The 10267-nt window shown below is 40.4% G+C and overlaps 1 pseudogene; it reads left to right on the top strand.

The window, feature by feature from the left end:
• Positions 1-267: 267 nt before the first annotated feature.
• On the top strand, positions 268-947 carry LOC102274746 (olfactory receptor 2L2-like; annotated as a pseudogene).
• Positions 948-10267: the final 9320 nt, after the last annotated feature.

The raw sequence follows: 10267 nt of genomic DNA, 5'->3' as shown, positions 1-10267 counted from the left end.
GGGGGAAAAAAAGCATATCAGTATGATTTGGAAAACCGTAATCAAACATCAAATGATTTCATCTAATTGGGGTTGCTCCCCACCTCAACAATTGATCTGTTTATTTTTACTCTCATTTTTCTTATTTTCCTAAAGGCTCTTTTTGGCAACTTGTCAATGATCCTTCTCATCTTTCCAGACATGCGTCTCCACACACCACCCATGTATTTCCTACTTAGTCAGCTCTCCTTCCTTGACCTAAATTACATCTCCAACACTGTCCCAAAAATGGCTTCCAATTTTTTATTGGGAAACAAAGCAATCTCGTTCACTGGATGCTGGATTCAATGTTTCTTTTTCTTGATGTCAGCAGTTGAAGAAGTATTGATATTGACATCTATGGCTTGTGATCGTTATGTGACCACTTGCTCTCTTCTTTACTATCCCATAAGAATCAGCAGAAGAGTGTGAGTGTTGATCTTGGATAATGGGCTCTGTCAACTCTCACGCCCACACCACATATGCCCTCCATATCCCTTATTGTAGATCCAGGACCATCGATCATTTATGTGATGTTCAAGCCATGTTGACTTTGGCCTGCATGGACACCTGGATCTATGAGTACACAGTATTTGTGAGTACCATCCTCTTCCTTGTGTTGCCTTTCATTGGTATTGTATGTTCCTATGGTCGTGTTCTCCTTGCTGCCAATCACATGCACTCAGCAGAAGGGAGAAAAGAGGCCTACTCAATCTGCTTCCCCCATCTTACTGTGGTGTCTTTCTACTATGCACCCTTTGCTTACACTTATCTACACTCATGATCCCTCCAACAGAGGACAAGGCTCTGGCTGTCTTTATATCATCCTAACACCAAAGCTCAACTTTGTTATCTATAGCCTGAGAAACAAGGAGCTAATGGAGGCTTTGAAAAGAGTAATTCAGAAAATCTGCTCTGTAAAAATGTAGACAAAGTTTTTGCATGAGTACTAAGACTTGAGTATAATTCTATTTCTCATTATACAAAGTGATGAAAAGTATTATTCTATGCTTTAATGAAAAAGTTCAAAATAATAAAGAGGAATAGAGAATCATTAATGTCTCTAAAAAGTTATCTTGGAAATATATACAAGCATATATAAGTATGTGATATTTGTTCTTCTTTGCCTTAGTTACTTCACTTTAGGATAATCTTTAGGTCCATCTATATTGTTATAAATGACATTATTTTATTACTTTTTATGGCTAGCATATATATATACACACATGCATACATACACGCATCCTCTGCCCACCCCCAACCCTCCCACTGCTTTTGTCTTCAATGTTTCTCAGCATCCAGGTGGTTCCAGTAAATCAGTTCTCATCAGGTGGCTATAGTATTGGATCTTCAGCTTCAGGAACAATCATTCTAATGAATATTCAGAATTGATTTCTTTTAAGATTGACCAGACCTTACTCAGAATTAATTTTGAATCATGGAAACTAAGAATCATCCACAAATCTAACCAATGATTCAGATATACATGTTTATTGGTTACATGGAAACAATAAAAAATGACTAATGAGCCAATACACACTGAGCTTGAGCTGATTTAAGTCACTGTATCAGAGACAGATTTTGTTTCATTTGTAGATTCTGTATGATTAAGAAAACCCTTCCCATACCATCCCTCTGGGTCATCCCAGTGCACCAGCCCCAAGCTTCCTGTATCCTGCATCGAACCTGGACTGGTGATTCGTTTCTTATATTATACATGTTTTAATGCCATTCTCCCAAATCATCCCCCCCTCCCTCTCCCACAGAGTCCAAAAGACTGTTCTATACATCTGTGTCTCTTTTGCTGTCTCTCATACAGAGTTGTCATTACCATCTTTCTAAATTCCACTGATGTATAGATCAGTCTTATGGACTCTGTGGGAGAGGGAGAGGGTGGGGAGATTTGGGAGAATGGCATTGAAACATGTATAATATCATGTATGAAATGAGTCGCCAGTCCAGGTTTGATGCATGATACTGGATGCTTGGGGCTGGTACACTGGGATGACCCAGAGGGAGGGTATGGGGAGGGAGGAGGAAGGAGGGTTCAGGATGGGGAACACAGGTATACCTGTGGCGGATTCATTTCGATATTTGGCAAAACTAATACAATATTGTAAAGTTTAAAAATAAAATAAAATTAAAAAAAAATAAATTCCATATATATGCGTTAGTATACTGTATTGGTGTTTTTCTTTCTGGCTGACTTCACTCTGTATAATAGGCTCGTTTCATCCACCTCATTAGAATTTCACTTAAGCCTCTCTAACAGCAGGTTGGTTTGCTTTTTTTTTTCTCAAGGAGTTGGTGATCAAGGACAGACAAACCCAATTTACCAATGTTGAGATGTTTCATTTTTGAACATTTCAGTTCAGTTCAGTTGCTCAGTCGTGTCCGACTCTTTGCGACCCCATGAATCACAGCACGCCAGGCCTCCCTGTCCATCACCAACTCCCGGAGTTCACTCAGACTCACGTCCATCGAGTTAGTGATGCCATCCAGCCATCTCATCCTCTGTAGTCCCCTTCTCCTCCTGCCCCCAATCCCTTCCAGCATCAGAGTCTTTTCCAATGAGTCAACTCTTCGCATCAGGTGGCCAAAGTACTGGAGTTTCAGCTTTAGCATCATTCCTTCCAAAGAAATCCCAGGGCTGATCTCCTTCAGAATGGACTGGTTGGATCTCCTTGCAGTCCAAGGGACTCTCAAGAGTCTTCTCCAACACCACAGTTCAAAAGCATCAATTCTTCAGTGCTCAGCTTTCTTCACAGTCCAACTCTCACATCCATACGTGACCACAGGAAAAACCATAGCCTTGACTAGACGGACCTTTGTTGGCAAAGTAATGTCTCTGCTTTTGAATATGCTATCTAGGTTGGTCATAACTTTCCTTCCAAGGAGTAAGCGTCTTTTAATTTCATGGCTGCAGTCACCATCTGCAGTGATTTTGGAGCCCCCCAAAATAAAGTCGGACACTGTTTCTACTATTTCCCCATCTATTTCCCATGAAGTGATGGGACCAGATGCCATCATCTTCATTTTCTGAATGTTGAGCTTTAAGCCAACTTTTTCACTCTCCACTTTCACTTTCATCAAGAGGCCTTTTGAACATTTAGCTTAGAATAAATGCCCCTCCCTGAAATTCCTATCAGGCTTTGAATATCAGCTATGATCAATTTAGCCTTGCCATGGCCTCTAATTTTAATAATCTGTTTATAAACAGCTCTGATGATTCTCCTTGGGTTTAGGAAATTCTCCAATTATAGCCTTCATTTTGGCCTTTGATTTGGATTTTTGCCTATAGCCTCATGTGGTTCCATTTCTAAAGATAACTAGACAAGTTTTAGTGAAAATTTCAGTTCATTCCATTTCTAACCCATGGGCACCCTACAAACTGAATTTCGTCATAAGCACACAGAATGGAGGCATTCATGGTATTAGTAGATTTTTAATCTGCACTCAAAAGGAAAGTGATTTTGGAAGTCAGGGTGCAGTGGAATGCAAGAGAAACTATCTTTTATATCTAGCACTGTGAACCAATTTGCATTCTCCAGGACTTCGGTCAATATGGGGCATGGATTGGAAGCTGTCTGGTAAACTGTGACCACTGCCTCATTAACTACCTTCAGGTCTTAGATAAGCTTATTATCTCAATTTTATTTTTTATGGATAGAATGGAAATTTAACACAAAGTTTGGCAAGGTTGAAATAGCTCATATTTTAAGAATTTGATAATTAAAGATTGGATACACTCTCGGGGAGAGGAGAATGAAAAAGTTGGCTTAAAATTCAACATTTAGAAAACCAAGGTCATGGCATCTGGTCCCATCACTTCATGGCAAACAGATGGGGAAACAATGGAAACAATGAGAGACTTTATTTTTGGGGCTCCAAAATCACTTCAGATGGTGACTGCAGCCATGAAATTAAAAGATGTTTGCTCCTTGTAAGAAAAGCCATGACCAACCTAGACAAGATAAAAACAGAGGCATTACTTTGCCAACAGAGGTCGATCTAGTCAAAGCTATGGTTTTTCCAATAGTCATGTCTGGATGTAAGAGTTGGACTATAAAGAAAGCTAAGTGCCGAAGAATTGATGTTTCTGAACTGTGTTTTTGGAGAAGTCTCTTGAAAGTCCCTTGGACTGCAAGGAGATCCATCGAGTCAATCCTAAAGGAAGTCAGTCCTGAATATTCGTTGGAAGGACTGATGCTGAAACCAAAACTCCAATACTTTGGCCACCTGATTCAAAGAACTGACTCACTTTGAAAAGACCTTGATGCTGGGAAAGATTGAAGGCAGGAAGAGAAGGGGACAACAGAGGATGAGATGGTTAGATGACATCACTGACTCGAGTTTGAGCAAGCTCTGGGAGTTGGTAATGGACAGGGAAGCCTGGCATGCTGCAGTCCATGGGGTCGCAAAGAGTCAGACATGACTGAATGACTGAACTGAACTGACTGCATTCTTGGACCTTAGGTCTCAAACAGTCATTTTTTCCCCATGAGTAATCAGCATTAGTTTATTTGGGGACTGTGCTGGGTCTTTGTTGCTGAGCAGGCTTTCTCTAGTTGCACAGAGCAGGGACTGCTCTCTAGTTGTGGCATGTGGTCTTCTCATTGTAGTGGCTTCTCTTGTCACATGGAGCTTAGGCTCTAAGGTGTTTGGGCTTCAATATTCGTGACATGTAGGCTCAGTAGTTGTGGTGAACAGGCTTGGTTGCTCCTCAGCATGTGGGGTACTCCCAGACCAATGATCGAACCCAGGTCTCCCTCACCAGCAGGTGGATTCTTAACCACTGAGTCACCAGGGGAGCCCCAGCAATTAGGTTTTAATGAGATCAGTGGCACATTAGTAGCTCTTCCAGGGATCTCAGTTTTCCAGAGAATAGGACTCATTTGAGAAACAATATGGGTTATAATGGAAACCTCCTCTGGCTTAGGACTGAGAAAGTTCCCCGTGGTCCAGAATGATGTTTTTCTTGGTCGATGCCTTCTTCATGAGGGTATCCAAATCAAGGTACTGTCTGGAGTTTAGTAAGCAAATCCCTTCTGAAACAAGGCTGTGGGACATTCAGGTGTGAGCAGGAACTGAACGCATAGATAAAATTCTCTAGCAGCTGAGAGTGTGAATGAAAAACTTGGGTTTTGGCCATCAATTAATCCCTATTATCATACATGATTGGGAGAACAACGGTCCAGGGAAATCAGTCAGCACATGGTAGGTAACCCATGTAATCTAATGAGAAAAAATTTTACTACATGCCACATCAAGGATTACCTAAGTCTTCTCTAGGGAAATGACAGTTGTTTTGGGGGAGCCATGGATGGTGCCAGGCCCCATCAGTCTTCGGTCTTCATCAGTTTGGGAGACCTGAATCCTCTTTGGGACCGAGGGCAGTCCTTATTCCAACAGTCCTTGTGATGCCCTGAGGACAAAAGAACAAGATGAGCATGAAGGGTCTCAGAATGTAGGAAGAGAGAAAAGCAGACTCTTATTGCTCTATCTGCCATGCTATATCCATTGTGGAATTTTTTAGCACTCCTGAGTAGCATAGTCTGTCTGCCTCCAACCCCATAAAAGGAAAGGTATTTGTCCTACTCTTCTCCTACTTCACATAGGGAATGTGTATGTGCTTCATATAGGGAATGTATATGTGCTTCATATAGGGAATGTACATGTAACTCATCCAATCAGCAAATGACTCACAAGACCCCTTATCCCATTCCTTTGTCTCCTGAGTATAAAAGCAGATCAAAGACCCACATTCAGGGTTGGCTCTCCCTGATTGTCAGGAAGCTGACCTACTTTACTGGAAGTGATTCCCCCCCCTGCCCTTCGCACAAATCCTGCTCTAATAAACTTTATTCTCCTTTCATTTTGCCTCACATCTGGAAATTCTTTTCCAACCAATTCAGGGACCACGACAGCCCTCTTATTTGCATACCAAGGGGGATAGAGTCCTGGTGGACTTTTCTCATACATAGGGCATTCAGTGGCCCTCCTGGTTGCATTTAAAACAAATCCCCTCTTGATTGGGTGGTGCCTCTGATCCATATTTTCTAGATCTGCCCCTGCATAAGCTTTTGCAAGGAAGAGTAACCCTGAGGTGGTACAGGGGCCAAGGCCTCCATCCTTAAGAGAAAGAGGGAGGAGGAAGAGACCTAGACCCTGAGTCAACTAAGCAAATTATCTTTTAGTGCTCTCTGAGAAAGAAAAAGAGAAACAAATAGAGTTGAAGGATAAGACTGGAACACAAGGCAACACAGTGATAATAATACAATACAAAAGTCACCTTCAGGATTGGCCTTTGTGATTTTTAGTTTAGCATTGTTGGATCAGGCACCCAACAGGGTTAAAATCATCTAGTTGTGTTGTATTAGTCACTCAGTTATGTCTGACTTCTTATAACCCCATGGACTGTAGCCCACCAGACTCAGGTTATAGCAGTTTGACCTGAAGGGAGCCAAATGAGGCTTGCCTTTTCACAGAAGTAAAACCAAGGCACCATCCGACCTGCTTGCAAAGCTGGTAAGGAGGCTCAAGGATGAATGTGCAGTCTAAGAAGTCAGAAGGGAACTAAAAAAGGAAGATAATAAGAGAAATTCAGCCTGAAGATCTCCAGCAAAAGATAAGAAGTTATACAGCCATGATGCTTCCAAGACTAGAGATTTGAAAGCTCTTAAGAAAGGTGCTCAATCATGACCTCTGCACAGGGGTTAAATAAAGCATATGACCCTCTCAAGGGAAGTGCTCATCTGCGACCTCTGTTCAGAACTGCAATGAGGTTGTGAACCCCAAGAGGCACCAAGGTAAAGCCAGGTCACAAATCTTATTGGGTACTCCTATAATCCCCTTTTTGGGGCTCCCCGATGTGGTTCCAGTATCCTAGAACAAGGCTGAGACTAAGAACAAGTAGGGTCTGGAAATCAGGCCTGAGGAGCTACAGACAGAAAACTCATACAATCAGGTTGCCAATTACCTGCTTCACAGTCTTAATGGGGTGGTCTGAGTGATCATCTCAGTAGATCTTCTGGAGTCCAAAGAAATAGAGCAGTAGAGGGTAAAAAAGATCGAGGGAAGAAAGGCCCAGGGCTTGACATGCTCTTTCATAATCGGAGAGCTGGATTCTGCCAGATCCTCGAAGGGGCTACATGAATCTACACTGTTCAGGATAAGTCCCAGCCCAATAGGCAGATCCAAATTATGCTCTTTGAGGTCCCTCTGTGTTAGCCACAGAGTGTTGCAGGAGAAGGGCGAGCAAGATAATGGTCATTTCCCAGGTCCTGGGCAAGTTCCTGGAATGGGCCACCAAGTGAAAATCCTTGGCTTTGCACAGGAAAGAAATCAAGAGTGAGACAACATAAAGTGGGGTAATTTGTATTTAGAGAGATATACCTAGGCAGAATGTGGACAGTTTCAGAAAGTGAGAGCAGCCCTAGGATATGGTTAGTTTTTAATGGGTTAGGGAATTTCATACACTAACAAGTGAGATTTTTCTAACTCTTTGGGGAAAGGGGTAGGGATGTCTAGGAATTGGGCCACTGCACACAGTTTGACCTTTTATGGTCAGCCTTGGAACTGTTATGGTGCCTGTGGATGGTCAGTTAGCATGCTAATGTATGACAGTGAGCATATACTGAAGGTCAGGATCTAGAAGTCAAATTTTCTGCCATCTTAGGCCTATTAAAAAAAGTCCTACCAGTTTTTGTCATTTACTGTTTTGATCAATGGCTGTCATTGTTTTAAAGGTTGTGCCCGGCCGCTTGTCCACCTGTCTCAATGATTTGGGGTATTTCAGAGAGTTACTCAGTTTTCCTGGGTCTCTGTCATGTATATAGGAAGTATAGATGTTAATAAACTTCTTTTTTTTTTTTTTTCTGTTAACCTGATTTTATTATAGAGGATACCTCTGCCAAGAACTAGATGGGCAGAGAATTTTTTTTTCTTTCCTACTATTTACCAATAATTTAGGGTATGCTGCTTCTATCTTTCAGTTCAGTTAAGTTCAGTCACTCTGTGGTGTCCGACTCTTTGTGACTTCATGGACTACAGCACACCAGGCTTCCCTGTCCATCACCAACTCCCGGAGCTTGCTCAAACTAATGTCCTTCGAATCAGTGATGTCATCCAACTATCTCATCCTCTATCGTCTCCTTCTCCTCCTGCCTTCAATCTTTTCCAGCTTCTATCTTGCTTCTCAGCAAAGTCCAGGGATATGATGTGATTCCCCTAGGCCATGAAGCATCAGGTCCAACAATAGATACATATTTCTTGATTCTATTGTTTACCACCTGACAGGTGGAAGGGTCTAGAATAGACATCCGTACTCAGTTCCAAACTTCCTTAGAATATTTTCAATAATAACAACTGACAAAACAGTAGATATTACCATCATTTTCTGGTTTTCATGATGCCATTCATTCTCTATTCACTCATTCTGCATTTATTAGAGCATATAGTATGTGTGCTTGCTTAGGTTCCTAGAAATAAACTTTCTTTGTTTAATGCTCTGTTTTGCCATTAATGCTCTGTTGTTGCTGTATGAAATTCTATCTGAACCATGTGTGTGAACACACCTACTATACTGGGTGGCAGCCACAGCGAAGAGTTCTGGTTCAGTAGCAGGACTTGTTTATGTCAACTCAAGTGGCAGTACATGTGTGTGTGCTTGGAACTCAGTGATGTCCAACTCTTTGTGACCCCATGGACTATAGCCTGCCAGGCTCCTCTGTTCATGGTATTTTTCAGGCAAGAATAATGGATTGGGTTGCCAGTACTTCCTCCAGAGGATTGAACCCACATCTCCTGCCTTGCAGGCAGATTCTTTACATGCTTAATCATCCACAGTAGCAGGATCTGTTTCTGTCAGCTCAGGCGGCAGTATATGAAGCAAATGGCCTGGTCTACCATATGTGCACATACATCTATGTTCAGATCTCCACAGGACACCAAGGGATGGGCTACCTTGAAACCTAGGGACAGACTGGTGGTGGTGATAAGAGCATCTGCAGATGCAACTACAATGTTAGATGTGATCACTGATTAGAAGAGAAAAGAAGGAGCTTTGCCTGGAAGAAACAATGACCCATGGTGGAGGTAGGGACCAAATTAAACTTCCATCCTAAGGCCCAGTTTGTCAGGTACAAAAGTGTTCACTACATCACTTCATCACTAGAGTGCCAGGGCAAATGCCAAGAGCTCAGGCAATCAATTTTTTGAGTAAATTATTACAAAATAATAGTGTAAAAATTGTCATTGAAATAAAACATATCAGGAAATTGTAAGCATTCATGAAACTGTACAGAAAGTAAGTTTTTTTTCTTTAAACTGTTTCAACATTACAAATCAAATAACCCCAGTTTTAGAAATAGAAAAAAGATTTTTAAATTAATACGAAAGATCACTCATGGAAAACAATACGTTCTTTATGCAAAATAATAGGAAACAATCATTAGCAAATTTTAACTCAATTTACCTTTTAATTGGATGTATGGCAATAAAATGAAAGAAAAGGTTTTGAAACCTCATGACACTTCTGGTTTCCTATAGAGAGTCTACAAATTATGAGAAATTTGACAAACAATTGATGACACAGACTGACTGAATCTATATTTAAAATTAAATTCAGATTTACATGAAACTGATTTGTGTGAATTGATGAAGTAAACGTGACTTATAAGAAAACTTTTCAGAAAAAGAAACTCTCTTTTTGAATTATTAGCTCCACATGCACTAAAAGTTACACTTTGGCATAATTTATCAATAATTCAATCCAAGGTTTTCATAACTTACAAATATTCCTAATGGCTTCAGTAATATTAGCAGAAAGATTCATTTCAAAATTAAAAGTAATCAATAATTAACTGCAAACTTTGTACTTGTCATCTATGACTCAAAAAATTTCAACTACATTAAAAAAATAAATTTCCTAAAAGTATAAATTTTGATAAATTCATAGAAATGTGAGTGAAAAAAAGGCATGGCCAATAACAACATATGAAAATAGTGATTACTTTTTATTATGTGTAAAAATATTGTTTGCAATTTGATTATATTTCATATTTAACAAAATAATGTTAAAGAAAAAAAACTATATATGAGCAAGAATAATGGCAACTTTTTCTCCTTTTTAACAAGACACTTCAAATTTTTTATCCTTTCAGTTAACCATAATGTAATGTTTTTATCACTGTACAGTGATGAATGGATTTATGCTCAAGTCTTGGTACACATGGAGAAAAGGCTTTGT

The sequence above is a fragment of the Bos mutus genome, chromosome 7 (assembly GCF_027580195.1).
Source record: "Bos mutus isolate GX-2022 chromosome 7, NWIPB_WYAK_1.1, whole genome shotgun sequence".
In the NCBI taxonomy this organism is placed as follows: Eukaryota; Metazoa; Chordata; class Mammalia; order Artiodactyla; family Bovidae; genus Bos; species Bos mutus.
The sequence above is the reverse complement of the archived record's forward strand: the minus strand, read 5'-3'. Positions and strand labels throughout refer to the sequence as shown.